The following is an 18,573-nucleotide window of genomic DNA, read 5'->3' as shown; positions in this document are numbered from 1 at the left end:
AAGAATGTTATGGCTATATAAAATTACCTACAGCACCTGGTATTCCCAGGTGGTCTCCCATCCAAGTACTAACCAGGCCCAACACTGCATAGCTTCCAAGATCAGACGAGATTGGGCATGTCCAGTGTGGTTTGCCTGTAGGTGCTAAAAGCCTTAACTTTAGACCTCTTTTACTTCTTAACTCAAGTAAATTCATTGATAAGTTGAAAAAATTAAATGTAAAATGTAATAGAAAAGACTGTTATTGCAGTATAAAATTACCTACAGCACCTGGGATTCCTAGGTGGTCTCCCATCCAAGTACTAACCAGGTCCAACACTGCATAGCTTCCAAGATCAGACGAGATTGGGCATGTCCAGTGTGGTTTGGCTGTAGGTGCCCAAAAGCATTAACTTTAGACCTCTTTTACTTCTTAACTCAAGAAAATTCATTGATAAGTTGAAAAAATGAAATGTAAAATGTAATAGAAAAGAATGTTATGGCAGTATAAAATTACCTACAGCTCCTGGTATTCCCTTGTGGTCTCCCATCCAAGTACTAACCAGGCCCAACACTGCATAGCTTCCAAGATCAGACAAGATTGGGCATGTCCACTGTGGTTTGGCTATAGGTGCTCAAAAGCGTTAAATTTAGACCGCTTTTACTTCTTAACACAAGTAAATTCATTGATAAGTTGAAAAAATTAAATGTAAAATGTAATAGAAAAGAATGTTATGGCAGTATAAAATTTCCTACTGCACCTGGTTTTCCCAGGTGGTCTCCCATCCAAATACTGACCATGCCCAACACTGCATAGCTACCAAGATAAGACGAGATGGGGCATGTCCAGTGTGGATTGGCTGTAGGTGCTCAAAAGTAATAACTTTAGACCTCTTTTACTTCTTAACTCAAGTAAATTCAATGATAAGTTGAAAAATTAAATGTAAAATGTAATAGAAAAGAATGTTATGGCAGTATAAAATTACCTACAGCTCCTGGTATTCCCAGGTGGTATCCCATCTAAGTACTAACCAGGCCCAACACTGCATAGCTTCCAAGATCAGACGAGATTGGGCATGTCCAGTGTGGTTTGGCTGTAGGTGCTCAAAAACATTAACTTTAGACCTCTTTTACTTCTTTACTCAAGTAAATTCATTGATAAGTTGAAAAAAATTTCATGTAAAATGTAATAGAAAAGAATCTTATGGCAGTATAAAATTACCTACAGAACCTGGGATTCCTAGGTAGTCTCCCATCCAAGTAGAAACCAGTCCCAACACTGCATAGCTTCCAAGATCAGACGAGATTGGGCATGTCCAGTGTGGTTTGGCTGTAGGTGCTCAAAAACATTAACTTTAGACCTGTATTACTTCTTAACTCAAGTAAATTCATTGATAAGTTGAAAAAATTAAATGTAAAATGTAATAGAAAAGAATGCTATGGCAGTATAAAATTACCTACTGCACCTGGTTTTCCCAGGTGGTCTCCCATGCAAGTAAGGACCACGCCCAACACTGCATAGCTTCCATGATAAGACGAGATTGGGCATGTCCAGTGTGGATTGGCTGTAGGTGGTCAAAAACATTAACTTTAGACCTCTATTACTTCTTAACTCAAGTAAATTCATTGATAAGTTGAAAAAATTTAATGTAAAATGTAATAGAAAAGAATGTTATGGCAGTATAAAATTACCTACAGCACCTGGTATTCCCAGGTGGTCTCCCATCCAAGTACTAACCAGGCCCAACACTGCATAGCTTCCAAGATCAGACGAGATTGGGCATGTCCAGTGTGGTTTGGCTGTAGGTGCTCAAAAACATTAACTTTAGACCTGTATTACTTCTTAACTCAAGTAAATTCATTGATAAGTTGAAAAAATTAAATGTAAAATGTAATAGAAAAGAATGCTATGGCAGTATAAAATTACCTACTGCACCTGGTTTTCCCAGGTGGTCTCCCATGCAAGTAAGGACCACGCCCAACACTGCATAGCTTCCATGATAAGACGAGATTGGGCATGTCCAGTGTGGATTGGCTGTAGGTGGTCAAAAACATTAACTTTAGACCTCTATTACTTCTTAACTCAAGTAAATTCATTGATAAGTTGAAAAAATTAAATGTAAAATGTAATAGAAAAGAATGTTATGGCAGTATAAAATTACCTACAGTACCTGGTAATCCCTGGTGGTCTCCCATACAAGTACTAACCAGGCCCAACACTGCATAGCTTCCAAATTCAGACGAGATTGGGCATGTCCAGTGTAGTTTGGCAGTAGGTGCTCAAAAACATTAACTTTAGAACTCTTTTACTTCTTAACTCAAGTAAATTCAATGATAAGTTGAAAAATGAAATGTAAAATGTAATAGAAAAGAATGTTATGGAAGTATAAAATTACCTACAGAACCTGGGATTCCTAGGTAGTCTCCCATCCAAGTACAAACCAGTCCCAACACTGCATAGCTTCCAAGATCAGACGAGATTGGGCATGTCCAGTGTGGTTTGGCTGTAGGTGCTCAAAAGCATTAACTTTAGACCTCTATTACTTCTTAACTCAAGTAAATTCATTGATAAGTTGAAAAAATTAAATGTAAAATGTAATAGAAAAGACGGTTATGGCAGTATAAAATTACCTACAGCACCTGGGATTCCTAGGTAGTCTCCCATCCAAGTACTAACCAGTCCCAACACTGCATAGCTTCCAAGATCAGATGAGATTGGGCATGTCCAGTGTGGTTTGGCTGTAGGTGCTCAAAAATATTAACTTTTAACGTCTTTTACTTCTTTACTCAAGTAAATTCATTGATAATTTGAAAAAATTAAATGTAAAATGAAATAGAAAAGACTGTTATGTCAGTATAAAATTACCTATAGCACCTGGTATTCCTAGGTGGTCTCCCATCCAAGTACTAACCAGGCCCTACACTGCATAGCTTCCAAGATCCGATGAGATTGGACATGTCCAGTGTGGTTTGGCTGTAGTTTCTCAAAAATATTAACTTTAGACCTTTATTACTTCTTAACTCAAGTAAATTCAATGATAAGTGGAAAAAAATAAAATGTAAAATGTAATAGAAAAGAATGTTATGGCAGTATAGAATTACCTACAGCACTTGGTATTCCCAGGTGGATTCCCATCCAAGTACTAACCATGCCCAACACTGCATAGCTTCCAAGATCAGACGACATTGGCCATGTCCTGTGTGGTTTGGCTATAGGTGCTGAAAAATATTAACTTTAGACCTCTATTACTTCTTAACTCAAGGAAATTCATTGATAAGTTGAAAAAATTAAATGTAAAATGTAATAGACTGTTATGGCAGTATAAAATTACCTACAGCACCTGGGATTCCTAGGTGGTCTCCCATCCAAGTACTAACCAGGCCCAACACTGCATAGCTTCCAAGATCAGATGAGATTGGGCATGTCCAGTGTGGTTTGGCTGTAGGTGCTCAAAAACATTAACTTTAGACCTCTTTTACTTCTTTACTCAAGTAAATTCATTGATAAGTTGAAAAAAATTACATGTAAAATGTAATAGAAAAGAATCTTATGGCAGTATAAAATTACCTACAGAACCTGGGATTCCTAGGTCGTCTCCCATCCAAGTAGAAACCAGTCCCAACACTGCATAGCTTCCAAGATCAGACGAGATTGGGCATGTCCAGTGTGGTTTGGCTGTAGTTGCTCAAAAACATTAACTTTAGACCTGTATTACTTCTTAACTCAAGTAAATTCATTGATAAGTTGAAAAAATTAAATGTAAAATGTAATAGAAAAGAATGCTATGGCAGTATAAAATTACCTACTGCACCTGGTTTTCCCAGGTGGTCTCCCATCCAAGTACGGACCACGCCCAACACTGCATAGCTTCCAAGATAAGACGAGATTGGGCATGTCCAGTGTGGATTGGCTGTAGGTGGTCAAAAACATTAACTTTAGACCTCCATTACTTCTTAACTCAAGTAAATTCATTGATAAGTTGAAAAAATTAAATGTAAAATGTAATAGAAAAGAATGTTATGGCTATATAAAATTACCTACAGCACCTGGTATTCCCAGGTGGTCTCCCATCCAAGTACTAACCAGGCCCAACACTGCATAGCTTCCAAGATCAGACGAGATTGGGCATGTCCAGTGTGGTTTGCCTGTAGGTGCTAAAAGCCTTAACTTTAGACCTCTTTTACTTCTTAACTCAAGTAAATTCATTGATAAGTTGAAAAAATTAAATGTAAAATGTAATAGAAAAGACTGTTATTGCAGTATAAAATTACCTACAGCACCTGGGATTCCTAGGTGGTCTCCCATCCAAGTACTAACCAGGTCCAACACTGCATAGCTTCCAAGATCAGACGAGATTGGGCATGTCAAGTGTGGTTTGGCTGTAGGTGCCCAAAAACATTAACTTTTGACATCTTTTACTTCTTAACTCAAGAAAATTCATTGATATGTTGAAAAAATGAAATGTAAAATGTAATAGAAAAGAATGTTATGGCAGTATAAAATTTCCTACTGCACCTGGTTTTCCCAGGTGGTCTCCCATCCAAATACTGACCATGCCCAACACTGCATAGCTACCAAGATAAGACGAGATGGGGCATGTCCAGTGTGGATTGGCTGTAGGTGCTCAAAAGTAATAACTTTAGACCTCTTTTACTTCTTAACTCAAGTAAATTCAATGATAAGTTGAAAAATTAAATGTAAAATGTAATAGAAAAGAATGTTATGGCAGTATAAAATTACCTACAGCTCCTGGTATTCCCAGGTGGTCTCCCATCCAAGTACTAACCAGGCCCAACACTGCATAGCTTCCAAGATCAGACGAGATTGGGCATGTCCAGTGTGGTTTGGCTGTAGATGCTCAAAAACATTAACTTTAGACCTCTATTACTTCTTAACTCAAGTAAATTCATTGATAAGTTGAAAAAATTAAATTTAAAATGTAATAGAAAAGAATGTTATGGCTGCATAAAATTACTTACAGCACCTGGTATTCCCAGGTGGTCTCCCACCCAAGTACTAACCAGGCCCAACACTGCATAGCTTCCAAGATCAGACGAGATTGGGCATGTCCAGTGTGGTTTGGCTGTAGGTGCTCAAAGACATTAACTTTAGACCTCTATTACTTCTTAACTCAAGTAAATTCATTGATAACTTGAAAAAATTAAATGTAAAATGTAATAGAAAAGAATGTTATGGCAGTATAAAATAACCTACAGTACCTGGTAATCCCTGGTGGTCTCCCATAGAAGTACTAACCAGGCCCAACACTGCATAGCTTCCAAGTTCAGACGAGATTGGGCATGTCCAGTGTGGTTTGGCAGTAGGTGCTCAAAAACATTAACTTTAGACCTCTTTTACTTCTTAACTCAACTAAATTCAATGATAAGTTGAAAAATGAAATGTAAAATGTAATAGAAAAGAATGTTATGGAAGTATAAAATTACCTACAGAACCTGGGATTCCTAGGTAGTCTCCCATCCAAGTACAAACCAGTCCCAACACTGCATAGCTTCCAAGATCAGACGAGATTTGGCATGTCCAGTGTGGTTTGGCTGTAGATGCTCAAAAGCATTAACTTTAGACCTCTATTACTTCTTAACTCAAGTAAATTTATTGATAAGTTGAAAAAATTAAATGTAAAATGTAATAGAAAAGACAGTTATGGCAGTATAAAATTACCTACAGCACCTGGGATTCCAAGGTAGTCTCCCATCCAAGTACTAACCAGTCCCAACACTGCATAGCTTCCAAGATCAGATGAGATTGGGCATGTCCAGTGTGGTTTGGCTGTAGGTGCTCAAAAATATTAACTTTTAACGTCTTTTACTTCTTTACTCAAGTAAATTCATTGATAATTTGAAAAAATTAAATGTAAAATGAAATAGAAAAGACTGTTATGTCAGTATAAAATTACCTATAGCACCTGGTATTCCTAGGTGGTCTCCCATCCAAGTACTAACCAGGCCCTACACTGCATAGCTTCCAAGATCCGATGAGATTGGACATGTCCAGTGTGGTTTGGCTGTAGTTTCTCAAAAATATTAACTTTAGACCTTTATTACTTCTTAAATCAAGTAAATTCAATGATAAGTGGAAAAAAATAAAATGTAAAATGTAATAGAAAAGAATGTTATGGCAGTATAAAATTACCTACAGCTCCTGGTATTCCCAGGTGGTCTCCCATCCAAGTACTAACCAGGCCCAACACTGCATAGCTTCCAAGATCAGACGAGATTGGGCATGTCCAGTGTGGTTTGGCTGTAGATGCTCAAAATCATTAACTTTAGACCTCTATTACTTCTTAACTCAAGTAAATTCATTGATAAGTTGAAAAAATTAAATTTAAAATGTAATAGAAAAGAATGTTATGGCAGTATAAAATTACCTACAGCACCTGGGATTCCTAGGTGGTCTCCTATCCAAGTACTAAACAGGTCCAACACTGCATAGCTTCCAAGATCAGACGAGATTGGGCATGTCCAGTGTGGTTTGGCTGTAGGTGCTCAAAAACATTAACTTTAGACCTCTTTTACTTCGTAACTCAAGTAAATTCATTGATAAGTTGAAAAAATTAAATGTAAAATGTAATAGAAAAGAATGTTATGGCTGCATAAAATTACTTACAGCACCTGGTATTCCCAGGTGGTCTCCCATCCAAGTACTAACCACGCCCAACACTGCATAGCTTCCAAGATCAGACGAGATTGGGCATGTCCAGTGTGGTTTGGCTGTAGGTGCTCAAAAACATTAACTTTAGACCTCTATTACTTCTTAACTCAAGTAAATTCATTGATAAGTTGAAAAAATTAAATGTAAAATGTAATAGAAAAGAATGTTATGGCAGTATAAAATTACCTACAGTACCTGGTAATCCCTGGTGGTCTCCCATCTAAGTACTAACCAGGCCCAACACTGCATAGCTTCCAAGTTCAGACGAGATTGGGCATGTCCAGTGTGGTTTGGCAGTAGGTGCTCAAAAACATTAACTTTAGACCTCTTTTACTTCTTAACTCAAGTAAATTCATTGATAAGTTGAAAAAATTAAATGTAAAATGTAATAGAAAAGACGGTTATGGCAGTATAAAATTACCTACAGCACCTGGGATTCCTAGGTAGTCTCCCATCCAAGTACAAACCAGTCCCAACACTGCATAGCTTCCAAGATCAGATGAGATTGGGCATGTCCAGTGTGGTTTGGCTGTAGGTGCTCAAAAATATTAACTTTTAACGTCTTTTACTTCTTTACTCAAGTAAATTCATTGATAATTTGAAAAAATTAAATGTAAAATGAAATAGAAAAGACTGTTATGGCAGTATAAAATTACCTATAGCACCTGGTATTCCTAGGTGGTCTCCCATCCAAGTACTAACCAGGCCCTACACTGCATAGCTTCCGAGATCCGATGAGATTGGACATGTCCAGTGTGGTTTGGCTGTAGTTTCTCAAAAATATTAACTTTAGACCTCTATTACTTCTTAACTCAAGTAAATTCAATGATAAGTGGAAAAAAATAAAATGTAAAATGTAATAGAAAAGAATATTATGGCAGTATAAAATTACCTACAGCACCTGGTATTCCCAGGTGGATTCCCATCCAAGTACTAACCATGCACAACACTGCATAGCTTCCAAGATCAGACGACATTGGCCATGTCCAGTGTGGTTTGGCTATAGGTGCTGAAAAATATTAACTTTAGACCTCTATTACTTCTTAACTCAAGGAAATTCATTGATAAGTTGAAAAAATTAAATGTAAAATGTAATAGACTGTTATGGCAGTATAAAATTACCTACAGCACATTTGATTCCTAGGTGGTCTCCCATCCAAGTACTAACCTGGCCCAACACTGCATAGCTTCTAAGATCAGATGAGATAGGGCATGTCCAGTGTGGTTTGGCTGTAGGTGCTCAAAAACATTAACTTTAGACCTCTTTTACTTCTTTAATCAAGTAAATTCATTGATAAGTTGAAAAAATTAAATGTAAAATGTAAAGGAAAAGAATCTTATGGCAGTATAAAATTACCTACAGAACCTGGGATTCCTAGGTAGTCTCCCATCCAAGTAGAAACCAGTCCCAACACTGCATAGCTTCCAAGATCAGACGAGATTGGGCATGTCCAGTGTGGTTTGGCTGTAGGTGCCCAAAAGCATTAACTTTAGACCTCTTTTACTTCTTAACTCAAGAAAATTCATTGATAAGTTGAAAAAATGAAATGTAAAATGTAATAGAAAAGAATGTTATGGCAGTATAAAATTACCTACAGCTCCTGGTATTCCCAGGTGGTCTCCCATCCAAGTACTAACCAGGCCCAACACTGCATAGCTTCCAAGATCAGACAAGATTGGGCATGTCCACTGTGGTTTGGCTATAGGTGCTCAAAAGCGTTAAATTTAGACCGCTTTTACTTCTTAACACAAGTAAATTCATTGATAAGTTGAAAAAATTAAATGTAAAATGTAATAGAAAAGAATGTTATGGCAGTATAAAATTTCCTACTGCACCTGGTTTTCCCAGGTGGTCTCCCATCCAAATACTGACCATGCCCAACACTGCATAGCTACCAAGATAAGACGAGATGGGGCATGTCCAGTGTGGATTGGCTGTAGGTGCTCAAAAGTAATAACTTTAGACCTCTTTTACTTCTTAACTCAAGTAAATTCAATGATAAGTTGAAAAATTAAATGTAAAATGTAATAGAAAAGAATGTTATGGCAGTATAAAATTACCTACAGCTCCTGGTATTCCCAGGTGGTATCCCATCTAAGTACTAACCAGGCCCAACACTGCATAGCTTCCAAGATCAGACGAGATTGGGCATGTCCAGTGTGGTTTGGCTGTAGGTGCTCAAAAACATTAACTTTAGACCTCTTTTACTTCTTTACTCAAGTAAATTCATTGATAAGTTGAAAAAAATTTCATGTAAAATGTAATAGAAAAGAATCTTATGGCAGTATAAAATTACCTACAGAACCTGGGATTCCTAGGTAGTCTCCTATCCAAGTAGAAACCAGTCCCAACACTGCATAGCTTCCAAGATCAGACGAGATTGGGCATGTCCAGTGTGGTTTGGCTGTAGGTGCTCAAAAACATTAACTTTAGACCTGTATTACTTCTTAACTCAAGTAAATTCATTGATAAGTTGAAAAAATTAAATGTAAAATGTAATAGAAAAGAATGCTATGGCAGTATAAAATTACCTACTGCACCTGGTTTTCCCAGGTGGTCTCCCATGCAAGTAAGGACCACGCCCAACACTGCATAGCTTCCATGATAAGACGAGATTGGGCATGTCCAGTGTGGATTGGCTGTAGGTGGTCAAAAACATTAACTTTAGACCTCTATTACTTCTTAACTCAAGTAAATTCATTGATAAGTTGAAAAAATTTAATGTAAAATGTAATAGAAAAGAATGTTATGGCAGTATAAAATTACCTACAGCACCTGGTATTCCCAGGTGGTCTCCCATCCAAGTACTAACCAGGCCCAACACTGCATAGCTTCCAAGATCAGACGAGATTGGGCATGTCCAGTGTGGTTTGGCTGTAGGTGCTCAAAGACATTAACTTTAGACCTCTATTACTTCTTAACTCAAGTAAATTCATTGATAAGTTTAAAAAATTAAATGTAAAATGTAATAGAAAAGAATGTTATGGCAGTATAAAATTACCTACAGTACCTGGTAATCCCTGGTGGTCTCCCATACAAGTACTAACCAGGCCCAACACTGCATAGCTTCCAAATTCAGACGAGATTGGGCATGTCCAGTGTAGTTTGGCAGTAGGTGCTCAAAAACATTAACTTTAGACCTCTTTTACTTCTTAACTCAAGTAAATTCAATGATAAGTTGAAAAATGAAATGTAAAATGTAATAGAAAAGAATGTTATGGAAGTATAAAATTACCTACAGAACCTGGGATTCCTAGGTAGTCTCCCATCCAAGTACAAACCAGTCCCAACACTGCATAGCTTCCAAGATCAGACGAGATTGGGCATGTCCAGTGTGGTTTGGCTGTAGGTGCTCAAAAGCATTAACTTTAGACCTCTATTACTTCTTAACTCAAGTAAATTCATTGATAAGTTGAAAAAATTAAATGTAAAATGTAATAGAAAAGACGGTTATGGCAGTATAAAATTACCTACAGCACCTGGGATTCCTAGGTAGTCTCCCATCCAAGTACTAACCAGTCCCAACACTGCATAGCTTCCAAGATCAGATGAGATTGGGCATGTCCAGTGTGGTTTGGCTGTAGGTGCTCAAAAATATTAACTTTTAACGTCTTTTACTTCTTTACTCAAGTAAATTCATTGATAATTTGAAAAAATTAAATGTAAAATGAAATAGAAAAGACTGTTATGTCAGTATAAAATTACCTATAGCACCTGGTATTCCTAGGTGGTCTCCCATCCAAGTACTAACCAGGCCCTACACTGCATAGCTTCCAAGATCCGATGAGATTGGACATGTCCAGTGTGGTTTGGCTGTAGTTTCTCAAAAATATTAACTTTAGACCTTTATTACTTCTTAACTCAAGTAAATTCAATGATAAGTGGAAAAAAATAAAATGTAAAATGTAATAGAAAAGAATGTTATGGCAGTATAGAATTACCTACAGCACTTGGTATTCCCAGGTGGATTCCCATCCAAGTACTAACCATGCCCAACACTGCATAGCTTCCAAGATCAGACGACATTGGCCATGTCCTGTGTGGTTTGGCTATAGGTGCTGAAAAATATTAACTTTAGACCTCTATTACTTCTTAACTCAAGGAAATTCATTGATAAGTTGAAAAAATTAAATGTAAAATGTAATAGACTGTTATGGCAGTATAAAATTACCTACAGCACCTGGGATTCCCAGGTGGTCTCCCATCCAAGTACTAACCAGGCCCAACACTGCATAGCTTCCAAGATCAGATGAGATTGGGCATGTCCAGTGTGGTTTGGCTGTAGGTGCTCAAAAACATTAACTTTAGACCTCTTTTACTTCTTTACTCAAGTAAATTCATTGATAAGTTGAAAAAAATTACATGTAAAATGTAATAGAAAAGAATCTTATGGCAGTATAAAATTACCTACAGAACCTGGGATTCCTAGGTCGTCTCCCATCCAAGTAGAAACCAGTCCCAACACTGCATAGCTTCCAAGATCAGACGAGATTGGGCATGTCCAGTGTGGTTTGGCTGTAGTTGCTCAAAAACATTAACTTTAGACCTGTATTACTTCTTAACTCAAGTAAATTCATTGATAAGTTGAAAAAATTAAATGTAAAATGTAATAGAAAAGAATGCTATGGCAGTATAAAATTACCTACTGCACCTGGTTTTCCCAGGTGGTCTCCCATCCAAGTACGGACCACGCCCAACACTGCATAGCTTCCAAGATAAGACGAGATTGGGCATGTCCAGTGTGGATTGGCTGTAGGTGGTCAAAAACATTAACTTTAGACCTCCATTACTTCTTAACTCAAGTAAATTCATTGATAAGTTGAAAAAATTAAATGTAAAATGTAATAGAAAAGAATGTTATGGCTATATAAAATTACCTACAGCACCTGGTATTCCCAGGTGGTCTCCCATCCAAGTACTAACCAGGCCCAACACTGCATAGCTTCCAAGATCAGACGAGATTGGGCATGTCCAGTGTGGTTTGCCTGTAGGTGCTAAAAGCCTTAACTTTAGACCTCTTTTACTTCTTAACTCAAGTAAATTCATTGATAAGTTGAAAAAATTAAATGTAAAATGTAATAGAAAAGACTGTTATTGCAGTATAAAATTACCTACAGCACCTGGGATTCCTAGGTGGTCTCCCATCCAAGTACTAACCAGGTCCAACACTGCATAGCTTCCAAGATCAGACGAGATTGGGCATGTCCAGTGTGGTTTGGCTGTAGGTGCCCAAAAACATTAACTTTTGACATCTTTTACTTCTTAACTCAAGAAAATTCATTGATATGTTGAAAAAATGAAATGTAAAATGTAATAGAAAAGAATGTTATGGCAGTATAAAATTTCCTACTGCACCTGGTTTTCCCAGGTGGTCTCCCATCCAAATACTGACCATGCCCAACACTGCATAGCTACCAAGATAAGACGAGATGGGGCATGTCCAGTGTGGATTGGCTGTAGGTGCTCAAAAGTAATAACTTTAGACCTCTTTTACTTCTTAACTCAAGTAAATTCAATGATAAGTTGAAAAATTAAATGTAAAATGTAATAGAAAAGAATGTTATGGCAGTATAAAATTACCTACAGCTCCTGGTATTCCCAGGTGGTCTCCCATCCAAGTACTAACCAGGCCCAACACTGCATAGCTTCCAAGATCAGACGAGATTGGGCATGTCCAGTGTGGTTTGGCTGTAGATGCTCAAAAACATTAACTTTAGACCTCTATTACTTCTTAACTCAAGTAAATTCATTGATAAGTTGAAAAAATTAAATTTAAAATGTAATAGAAAAGAATGTTATGGCTGCATAAAATTACTTACAGCACCTGGTATTCCCAGGTGGTCTCCCATCCAAGTACTAACCAGGCCCAACACTGCATAGCTTCCAAGATCAGACGAGATTGGGCATGTCCAGTGTGGTTTGGCTGTAGGTGCTCAAAGACATTAACTTTAGACCTCTATTACTTCTTAACTCAAGTAAATTCATTGATAACTTGAAAAAATTAAATGTAAAATGTAATAGAAAAGAATGTTATGGCAGTATAAAATAACCTACAGTACCTGGTAATCCCTGGTGGTCTCCCATACAAGTACTAACCAGGCCCAACACTGCATAGCTTCCAAGTTCAGACGAGATTGGGCATGTCCAGTGTGGTTTGGCAGTAGGTGCTCAAAAACATTAACTTTAGACCTCTTTTACTTCTTAACTCAACTAAATTCAATGATAAGTTGAAAAATGAAATGTAAAATGTAATAGAAAAGAATGTTATGGAAGTATAAAATTACCTACAGAACCTGGGATTCCTAGGTAGTCTCCCATCCAAGTACAAACCAGTCCCAACACTGCATAGCTTCCAAGATCAGACGAGATTTGGCATGTCCAGTGTGGTTTGGCTGTAGATGCTCAAAAGCATTAACTTTAGACCTCTATTACTTCTTAACTCAAGTAAATTTATTGATAAGTTGAAAAAATTAAATGTAAAATGTAATAGAAAAGACAGTTATGGCAGTATAAAATTACCTACAGCACCTGGGATTCCAAGGTAGTCTCCCATCCAAGTACTAACCAGTCCCAACACTGCATAGCTTCCAAGATCAGATGAGATTGGGCATGTCCAGTGTGGTTTGGCTGTAGGTGCTCAAAAATATTAACTTTTAACGTCTTTTACTTCTTTACTCAAGTAAATTCATTGATAATTTGAAAAAATTAAATGTAAAATGAAATAGAAAAGACTGTTATGTCAGTATAAAATTACCTATAGCACCTGGTATTCCTAGGTGGTCTCCCATCCAAGTACTAACCAGGCCCTACACTGCATAGCTTCCAAGATCCGATGAGATTGGACATGTCCAGTGTGGTTTGGCTGTAGTTTCTCAAAAATATTAACTTTAGACCTTTATTACTTCTTAAATCAAGTAAATTCAATGATAAGTGGAAAAAAATAAAATGTAAAATGTAATAGAAAAGAATGTTATGGCAGTATAAAATTACCTACAGCTCCTGGTATTCCCAGGTGGTCTCCCATCCAAGTACTAACCAGGCCCAACACTGCATAGCTTCCAAGATCAGACGAGATTGGGCATGTCCAGTGTGGTTTGGCTGTAGATGCTCAAAATCATTAACTTTAGACCTCTATTACTTCTTAACTCAAGTAAATTCATTGATAAGTTGAAAAAATTAAATTTAAAATGTAATAGAAAAGAATGTTATGGCAGTATAAAATTACCTACAGCACCTGGGATTCCTAGGTGGTCTCCTATCCAAGTACTAAACAGGTCCAACACTGCATAGCTTCCAAGATCAGACGAGATTGGGCATGTCCAGTGTGGTTTGGCTGTAGGTGCTCAAAAACATTAACTTTAGACCTCTTTTACTTCGTAACTCAAGTAAATTCATTGATAAGTTGAAAAAATTAAATGTAAAATGTAATAGAAAAGAATGTTATGGCTGCATAAAATTACTTACAGCACCTGGTATTCCCAGGTGGTCTCCCATCCAAGTACTAACCACGCCCAACACTGCATAGCTTCCAAGATCAGACGAGATTGGGCATGTCCAGTGTGGTTTGGCTGTAGGTGCTCAAAAACATTAACTTTAGACCTCTATTACTTCTTAACTCAAGTAAATTCATTGATAAGTTGAAAAAATTAAATGTAAAATGTAATAGAAAAGAATGTTATGGCAGTATAAAATTACCTACAGTACCTGGTAATCCCTGGTGGTCTCCCATCTAAGTACTAACCAGGCCCAACACTGCATAGCTTCCAAGTTCAGACGAGATTGGGCATGTCCAGTGTGGTTTGGCAGTAGGTGCTCAAAAACATTAACTTTAGACCTCTTTTACTTCTTAACTCAAGTAAATTCATTGATAAGTTGAAAAAATTAAATGTAAAATGTAATAGAAAAGACGGTTATGGCAGTATAAAATTACCTACAGCACCTGGGATTCTTAGGTAGTCTCCCATCCAAGTACAAACCAGTCCCAACACTGCATAGCTTCCAAGATCAGATGAGATTGGGCATGTCCAGTGTGGTTTGGCTGTAGGTGCTCAAAAATATTAACTTTTAACGTCTTTTACTTCTTTACTCAAGTAAATTCATTGATAATTTGAAAAAATTAAATGTAAAATGAAATAGAAAAGACTGTTATGGCAGTATAAAATTACCTATAGCACCTGGTATTCCTAGGTGGTCTCCCATCCAAGTACTAACCAGGCCCTACACTGCATAGCTTCCGAGATCCGATGAGATTGGACATGTCCAGTGTGGTTTGGCTGTAGTTTCTCAAAAATATTAACTTTAGACCTCTATTACTTCTTAACTCAAGTAAATTCAATGATAAGTGGAAAAAAATAAAATGTAAAATGTAATAGAAAAGAATATTATGGCAGTATAAAATTACCTACAGCACCTGGTATTCCCAGGTGGATTCCCATCCAAGTACTAACCATGCACAACACTGCATAGCTTCCAAGATCAGACGACATTGGCCATGTCCAGTGTGGTTTGGCTATAGGTGCTGAAAAATATTAACTTTAGACCTCTATTACTTCTTAACTCAAGGAAATTCATTGATAAGTTGAAAAAATTAAATGTAAAATGTAATAGACTGTTATGGCAGTATAAAATTACCTACAGCACATTTGATTCCTAGGTGGTCTCCCATCCAAGTACTAACCTGGCCCAACACTGCATAGCTTCTAAGATCAGATGAGATAGGGCATGTCCAGTGTGGTTTGGCTGTAGGTGCTCAAAAACATTAACTTTAGACCTCTTTTACTTCTTAACTCAAGTAAATTCATTGATAAGTTGAAAAAATTAAATGTAAAATGTAATAGAAAAGACTGTTATTGCAGTATAAAATTACCTACAGCACCTGGGATTCCTAGGTGGTCTCCCATCCAAGTACTAACCAGGTCCAACACTGCATAGCTTCCAAGATCAGACGAGATTGGGCATGTCCAGTGTGGTTTGGCTGTAGGTGCCCAAAAGCATTAACTTTAGACCTCTTTTACTTCTTAACTCAAGAAAATTCATTGATAAGTTGAAAAAATGAAATGTAAAATGTAATAGAAAAGAATGTTATGGCAGTATAAAATTACCTACAGCTCCTGGTATTCCCAGGTGGTCTCCCATCCAAGTACTAACCAGGCCCAACACTGCATAGCTTCCAAGATCAGACAAGATTGGGCATGTCCACTGTGGTTTGGCTATAGGTGCTCAAAAGCGTTAAATTTAGACCGCTTTTACTTCTTAACACAAGTAAATTCATTGATAAGTTGAAAAAATTAAATGTAAAATGTAATAGAAAAGAATGTTATGGCAGTATAAAATTTCCTACTGCACCTGGTTTTCCCAGGTGGTCTCCCATCCAAATACTGACCATGCCCAACACTGCATAGCTACCAAGATAAGACGAGATGGGGCATGTCCAGTGTGGATTGGCTGTAGGTGCTCAAAAGTAATAACTTTAGACCTCTTTTACTTCTTAACTCAAGTAAATTCAATGATAAGTTGAAAAATTAAATGTAAAATGTAATAGAAAAGAATGTTATGGCAGTATAAAATTACCTACAGCTCCTGGTATTCCCAGGTGGTATCCCATCTAAGTACTAACCAGGCCCAACACTGCATAGCTTCCAAGATCAGACAAGATTGGGCATGTCCAGTGTGGTTTGGCTGTAGGTGCTCAAAAACATTAACTTTAGACCTCTTTTACTTCTTTACTCAAGTAAATTCATTGATAAGTTGAAAAAAATTTCATGTAAAATGTAATAGAAAAGAATCTTATGGCAGTATAAAATTACCTACAGAACCTGGGATTCCTAGGTAGTCTCCCATCCAAGTAGAAACCAGTCCCAACACTGCATAGCTTCCAAGATCAGACGAGATTGGGCATGTCCAGTGTGGTTTGGCTGTAGGTGCTCAAAAACATTAACTTTAGACCTGTATTACTTCTTAACTCAAGTAAATTCATTGATAAGTTGAAAAAATTAAATGTAAAATGTAATAGAAAAGAATGCTATGGCAGTATAAAATTACCTACTGCACCTGGTTTTCCCAGGTGGTCTCCCATGCAAGTAAGGACCACGCCCAACACTGCATAGCTTCCATGATAAGACGAGATTGGGCATGTCCAGTGTGGATTGGCTGTAGGTGGTCAAAAACATTAACTTTAGACCTCTATTACTTCTTAACTCAAGTAAATTCATTGATAAGTTGAAAAAATTTAATGTAAAATGTAATAGAAAAGAATGTTATGGCAGTATAAAATTACCTACAGCACCTGGTATTCCCAGGTGGTCTCCCATCCAAGTACTAACCAGGCCCAACACTGCATAGCTTCCAAGATCAGACGAGATTGGGCATGTCCAGTGTGGTTTGGCTGTAGGTGCTCAAAGACATTAACTTTAGACCTCTATTACTTCTTAACTCAAGTAAATTCATTGATAAGTTGAAAAAATTAAATGTAAAATGTAATAGAAAAGAATGTTATGGCAGTATAAAATTACCTACAGTACCTGGTAATCCCTGGTGGTCTCCCATACAAGTACTAACCAGGCCCAACACTGCATAGCTTCCAAATTCAGACGAGATTGGGCATGTCCAGTGTAGTTTGGCAGTAGGTGCTCAAAAACATTAACTTTAGACCTCTTTTACTTCTTAACTCAAGTAAATTCAATGATAAGTTGAAAAATGAAATGTAAAATGTAATAGAAAAGAATGTTATGGAAGTATAAAATTACCTACAGAACCTGGGATTCCTAGGTAGTTTCCCATCCAAGTACAAACCAGTCCCAACACTGCATAGCTTCCAAGATCAGACGAGATTGGGCATGTCCAGTGTGGTTTGGCTGTAGGTGCTCAAAAGCATTAACTTTAGACCTCTATTACTTCTTAACTCAAGTAAATTCATTGATAAGTTGAAAAAATTAAATGTAAAATGTAATAGAAAAGACGGTTATGGCAGTATAAAATTACCTACAGCACCTGGGATTCCTAGGTAGTCTCCCATCCAAGTACTAACCAGTCCCAACACTGCATAGCTTCCAAGATCAGATGAGATTGGGCATGTCCAGTGTGGTTTGGCTGTAGGTGCTCAAAAATATTAACTTTTAACGTCTTTTACTTCTTTACTCAAGTAAATTCATTGATAATTTGAAAAAATTAAATGTAAAATGAAATAGAAAAGACTGTTATGTCAGTATAAAATTACCTATAGCACCTGGTATTCCTAGGTGGTCTCCCATCCAAGTACTAACCAGGCCCTACACTGCATAGCTTCCAAGATCCGATGAGATTGGACATGTCCAGTGTGGTTTGGCTGTAGTTTCTCAAAAATATTAACTTTAGACCTTTATTACTTCTTAACTCAAGTAAATTCAATGATAAGTGGAAAAAAATAAAATGTAAAATGTAATAGAAAAGAATGTTATGGCAGTATAGAATTACCTACAGCACTTGGTATTCCCAGGTGGATTCCCATCCAAGTACTAACCATGCCCAACACTGCATAGCTTCCAAGATCAGACGACATTGGCCATGTCCTGTGTGGTTTGGCTATAGGTGCTGTAAAATATTAACTTTAGACCTCTATTACTTCTTAACTCAAGGAAATTCATTGATAAGTTGAAAAAATTAAATGTAAAATGTAATAGACTGTTATGGCAGTATAAAATTACCTACAGCACCTGGGATTCCTAGGTGGTCTCCCATCCAAGTACTAACCAGGCCCAACACTGCATAGCTTCCAAGATCAGATGAGATTGGGCATGTCCAGTGTGGTTTGGCTGTAGGTGCTCAAAAACATTAACTTTAGACCTCTTTTACTTCTTTACTCAAGTAAATTCATTGATAAGTTGAAAAAAATTACATGTAAAATGTAATAGAAAAGAATCTTATGGCAGTATAAAATTACCTACAG

The 18,573-nt window shown here is 37.1% G+C and overlaps 4 non-coding genes and 60 pseudogenes across 4 annotated transcripts; all 64 read right to left on the bottom strand.

The window, feature by feature from the left end:
- Positions 1–24: 24 nt before the first annotated feature.
- On the bottom strand, positions 25–143 carry LOC148486477 (5S ribosomal RNA; annotated as a pseudogene).
- A 115-nt stretch (positions 144–258) lies between these two features.
- On the bottom strand, positions 259–377 carry LOC148486476 (5S ribosomal RNA; annotated as a pseudogene).
- Positions 378–493: 116 nt separating this feature from the next.
- Positions 494–612, bottom strand: LOC148486475 (5S ribosomal RNA; annotated as a pseudogene).
- A 350-nt stretch (positions 613–962) lies between these two features.
- On the bottom strand, positions 963–1,081 carry LOC148486474 (5S ribosomal RNA; annotated as a pseudogene).
- A 117-nt stretch (positions 1,082–1,198) lies between these two features.
- Positions 1,199–1,317, bottom strand: LOC148486473 (5S ribosomal RNA; annotated as a pseudogene).
- A 351-nt stretch (positions 1,318–1,668) lies between these two features.
- LOC148486472 (5S ribosomal RNA) lies at positions 1,669–1,787 on the bottom strand. The gene has a single exon (XR_015870183.1). It is a non-coding gene; the product is annotated as a 5S ribosomal RNA (ribosomal RNA).
- Positions 1,788–2,138: 351 nt separating this feature from the next.
- LOC148486471 (5S ribosomal RNA) lies at positions 2,139–2,257 on the bottom strand (annotated as a pseudogene).
- Positions 2,258–2,372: 115 nt separating this feature from the next.
- On the bottom strand, positions 2,373–2,491 carry LOC148486470 (5S ribosomal RNA; annotated as a pseudogene).
- Positions 2,492–2,607: 116 nt separating this feature from the next.
- LOC148486469 (5S ribosomal RNA) lies at positions 2,608–2,726 on the bottom strand (annotated as a pseudogene).
- Positions 2,727–2,842: 116 nt separating this feature from the next.
- Positions 2,843–2,961, bottom strand: LOC148486468 (5S ribosomal RNA; annotated as a pseudogene).
- A 117-nt stretch (positions 2,962–3,078) lies between these two features.
- On the bottom strand, positions 3,079–3,197 carry LOC148486467 (5S ribosomal RNA; annotated as a pseudogene).
- Positions 3,198–3,308: 111 nt separating this feature from the next.
- LOC148486466 (5S ribosomal RNA) lies at positions 3,309–3,427 on the bottom strand (annotated as a pseudogene).
- A 352-nt stretch (positions 3,428–3,779) lies between these two features.
- On the bottom strand, positions 3,780–3,898 carry LOC148486465 (5S ribosomal RNA; annotated as a pseudogene).
- A 116-nt stretch (positions 3,899–4,014) lies between these two features.
- Positions 4,015–4,133, bottom strand: LOC148486464 (5S ribosomal RNA; annotated as a pseudogene).
- A 115-nt stretch (positions 4,134–4,248) lies between these two features.
- LOC148486463 (5S ribosomal RNA) lies at positions 4,249–4,367 on the bottom strand (annotated as a pseudogene).
- Positions 4,368–4,717: 350 nt separating this feature from the next.
- On the bottom strand, positions 4,718–4,836 carry LOC148486462 (5S ribosomal RNA; annotated as a pseudogene).
- Positions 4,837–4,952: 116 nt separating this feature from the next.
- LOC148486461 (5S ribosomal RNA) lies at positions 4,953–5,071 on the bottom strand (annotated as a pseudogene).
- Positions 5,072–5,187: 116 nt separating this feature from the next.
- LOC148486460 (5S ribosomal RNA) lies at positions 5,188–5,306 on the bottom strand (annotated as a pseudogene).
- Positions 5,307–5,656: 350 nt separating this feature from the next.
- Positions 5,657–5,775, bottom strand: LOC148486459 (5S ribosomal RNA; annotated as a pseudogene).
- A 116-nt stretch (positions 5,776–5,891) lies between these two features.
- On the bottom strand, positions 5,892–6,010 carry LOC148486458 (5S ribosomal RNA; annotated as a pseudogene).
- A 117-nt stretch (positions 6,011–6,127) lies between these two features.
- On the bottom strand, positions 6,128–6,246 carry LOC148486457 (5S ribosomal RNA; annotated as a pseudogene).
- A 116-nt stretch (positions 6,247–6,362) lies between these two features.
- On the bottom strand, positions 6,363–6,481 carry LOC148486456 (5S ribosomal RNA; annotated as a pseudogene).
- Positions 6,482–6,597: 116 nt separating this feature from the next.
- Positions 6,598–6,716, bottom strand: LOC148486455 (5S ribosomal RNA; annotated as a pseudogene).
- Positions 6,717–6,832: 116 nt separating this feature from the next.
- LOC148486454 (5S ribosomal RNA) lies at positions 6,833–6,951 on the bottom strand (annotated as a pseudogene).
- Positions 6,952–7,067: 116 nt separating this feature from the next.
- Positions 7,068–7,186, bottom strand: LOC148486453 (5S ribosomal RNA; annotated as a pseudogene).
- A 116-nt stretch (positions 7,187–7,302) lies between these two features.
- On the bottom strand, positions 7,303–7,421 carry LOC148486452 (5S ribosomal RNA; annotated as a pseudogene).
- A 347-nt stretch (positions 7,422–7,768) lies between these two features.
- LOC148486451 (5S ribosomal RNA) lies at positions 7,769–7,887 on the bottom strand (annotated as a pseudogene).
- A 116-nt stretch (positions 7,888–8,003) lies between these two features.
- LOC148486450 (5S ribosomal RNA) lies at positions 8,004–8,122 on the bottom strand (annotated as a pseudogene).
- Positions 8,123–8,238: 116 nt separating this feature from the next.
- On the bottom strand, positions 8,239–8,357 carry LOC148486449 (5S ribosomal RNA; annotated as a pseudogene).
- A 350-nt stretch (positions 8,358–8,707) lies between these two features.
- LOC148486448 (5S ribosomal RNA) lies at positions 8,708–8,826 on the bottom strand (annotated as a pseudogene).
- Positions 8,827–8,943: 117 nt separating this feature from the next.
- LOC148486447 (5S ribosomal RNA) lies at positions 8,944–9,062 on the bottom strand (annotated as a pseudogene).
- Positions 9,063–9,413: 351 nt separating this feature from the next.
- On the bottom strand, positions 9,414–9,532 carry LOC148486446 (5S ribosomal RNA). Its single transcript, XR_015870182.1, has one exon. It is a non-coding gene; the product is annotated as a 5S ribosomal RNA (ribosomal RNA).
- Positions 9,533–9,648: 116 nt separating this feature from the next.
- On the bottom strand, positions 9,649–9,767 carry LOC148486445 (5S ribosomal RNA; annotated as a pseudogene).
- A 115-nt stretch (positions 9,768–9,882) lies between these two features.
- Positions 9,883–10,001, bottom strand: LOC148486444 (5S ribosomal RNA; annotated as a pseudogene).
- Positions 10,002–10,117: 116 nt separating this feature from the next.
- On the bottom strand, positions 10,118–10,236 carry LOC148486443 (5S ribosomal RNA; annotated as a pseudogene).
- A 116-nt stretch (positions 10,237–10,352) lies between these two features.
- LOC148486442 (5S ribosomal RNA) lies at positions 10,353–10,471 on the bottom strand (annotated as a pseudogene).
- A 117-nt stretch (positions 10,472–10,588) lies between these two features.
- Positions 10,589–10,707, bottom strand: LOC148486441 (5S ribosomal RNA; annotated as a pseudogene).
- A 111-nt stretch (positions 10,708–10,818) lies between these two features.
- Positions 10,819–10,937, bottom strand: LOC148486440 (5S ribosomal RNA). Its single transcript, XR_015870414.1, has one exon. It is a non-coding gene; the product is annotated as a 5S ribosomal RNA (ribosomal RNA).
- Positions 10,938–11,289: 352 nt separating this feature from the next.
- Positions 11,290–11,408, bottom strand: LOC148486439 (5S ribosomal RNA; annotated as a pseudogene).
- Positions 11,409–11,524: 116 nt separating this feature from the next.
- LOC148486438 (5S ribosomal RNA) lies at positions 11,525–11,643 on the bottom strand (annotated as a pseudogene).
- A 115-nt stretch (positions 11,644–11,758) lies between these two features.
- LOC148486437 (5S ribosomal RNA) lies at positions 11,759–11,877 on the bottom strand (annotated as a pseudogene).
- A 350-nt stretch (positions 11,878–12,227) lies between these two features.
- LOC148486436 (5S ribosomal RNA) lies at positions 12,228–12,346 on the bottom strand (annotated as a pseudogene).
- A 116-nt stretch (positions 12,347–12,462) lies between these two features.
- Positions 12,463–12,581, bottom strand: LOC148486435 (5S ribosomal RNA; annotated as a pseudogene).
- Positions 12,582–12,697: 116 nt separating this feature from the next.
- Positions 12,698–12,816, bottom strand: LOC148486434 (5S ribosomal RNA; annotated as a pseudogene).
- Positions 12,817–13,166: 350 nt separating this feature from the next.
- On the bottom strand, positions 13,167–13,285 carry LOC148486433 (5S ribosomal RNA; annotated as a pseudogene).
- A 116-nt stretch (positions 13,286–13,401) lies between these two features.
- LOC148486432 (5S ribosomal RNA) lies at positions 13,402–13,520 on the bottom strand (annotated as a pseudogene).
- A 117-nt stretch (positions 13,521–13,637) lies between these two features.
- LOC148486431 (5S ribosomal RNA) lies at positions 13,638–13,756 on the bottom strand (annotated as a pseudogene).
- Positions 13,757–13,872: 116 nt separating this feature from the next.
- LOC148486430 (5S ribosomal RNA) lies at positions 13,873–13,991 on the bottom strand (annotated as a pseudogene).
- Positions 13,992–14,107: 116 nt separating this feature from the next.
- Positions 14,108–14,226, bottom strand: LOC148486429 (5S ribosomal RNA; annotated as a pseudogene).
- Positions 14,227–14,342: 116 nt separating this feature from the next.
- LOC148486428 (5S ribosomal RNA) lies at positions 14,343–14,461 on the bottom strand (annotated as a pseudogene).
- A 116-nt stretch (positions 14,462–14,577) lies between these two features.
- On the bottom strand, positions 14,578–14,696 carry LOC148486427 (5S ribosomal RNA; annotated as a pseudogene).
- A 116-nt stretch (positions 14,697–14,812) lies between these two features.
- LOC148486426 (5S ribosomal RNA) lies at positions 14,813–14,931 on the bottom strand (annotated as a pseudogene).
- Positions 14,932–15,278: 347 nt separating this feature from the next.
- On the bottom strand, positions 15,279–15,397 carry LOC148486425 (5S ribosomal RNA; annotated as a pseudogene).
- Positions 15,398–15,513: 116 nt separating this feature from the next.
- On the bottom strand, positions 15,514–15,632 carry LOC148486424 (5S ribosomal RNA; annotated as a pseudogene).
- A 116-nt stretch (positions 15,633–15,748) lies between these two features.
- LOC148486423 (5S ribosomal RNA) lies at positions 15,749–15,867 on the bottom strand (annotated as a pseudogene).
- Positions 15,868–16,217: 350 nt separating this feature from the next.
- Positions 16,218–16,336, bottom strand: LOC148486422 (5S ribosomal RNA; annotated as a pseudogene).
- Positions 16,337–16,453: 117 nt separating this feature from the next.
- LOC148486421 (5S ribosomal RNA) lies at positions 16,454–16,572 on the bottom strand (annotated as a pseudogene).
- A 351-nt stretch (positions 16,573–16,923) lies between these two features.
- On the bottom strand, positions 16,924–17,042 carry LOC148486420 (5S ribosomal RNA). Its single transcript, XR_015870181.1, has one exon. It is a non-coding gene; the product is annotated as a 5S ribosomal RNA (ribosomal RNA).
- Positions 17,043–17,158: 116 nt separating this feature from the next.
- LOC148486419 (5S ribosomal RNA) lies at positions 17,159–17,277 on the bottom strand (annotated as a pseudogene).
- Positions 17,278–17,392: 115 nt separating this feature from the next.
- On the bottom strand, positions 17,393–17,511 carry LOC148486418 (5S ribosomal RNA; annotated as a pseudogene).
- Positions 17,512–17,627: 116 nt separating this feature from the next.
- On the bottom strand, positions 17,628–17,746 carry LOC148486417 (5S ribosomal RNA; annotated as a pseudogene).
- A 116-nt stretch (positions 17,747–17,862) lies between these two features.
- LOC148486416 (5S ribosomal RNA) lies at positions 17,863–17,981 on the bottom strand (annotated as a pseudogene).
- Positions 17,982–18,098: 117 nt separating this feature from the next.
- LOC148486415 (5S ribosomal RNA) lies at positions 18,099–18,217 on the bottom strand (annotated as a pseudogene).
- A 111-nt stretch (positions 18,218–18,328) lies between these two features.
- Positions 18,329–18,447, bottom strand: LOC148486414 (5S ribosomal RNA; annotated as a pseudogene).
- Positions 18,448–18,573: the final 126 nt, after the last annotated feature.

This window comes from Taudactylus pleione, unplaced genomic scaffold (assembly GCF_031769625.1).
Source record: "Taudactylus pleione unplaced genomic scaffold, aTauple2 ptg000550l, whole genome shotgun sequence".
NCBI lineage: Eukaryota > Metazoa > Chordata > Amphibia > Anura > Myobatrachidae > Taudactylus > Taudactylus pleione.
This window is presented reverse-complemented; position numbering and strand designations above follow the sequence as displayed.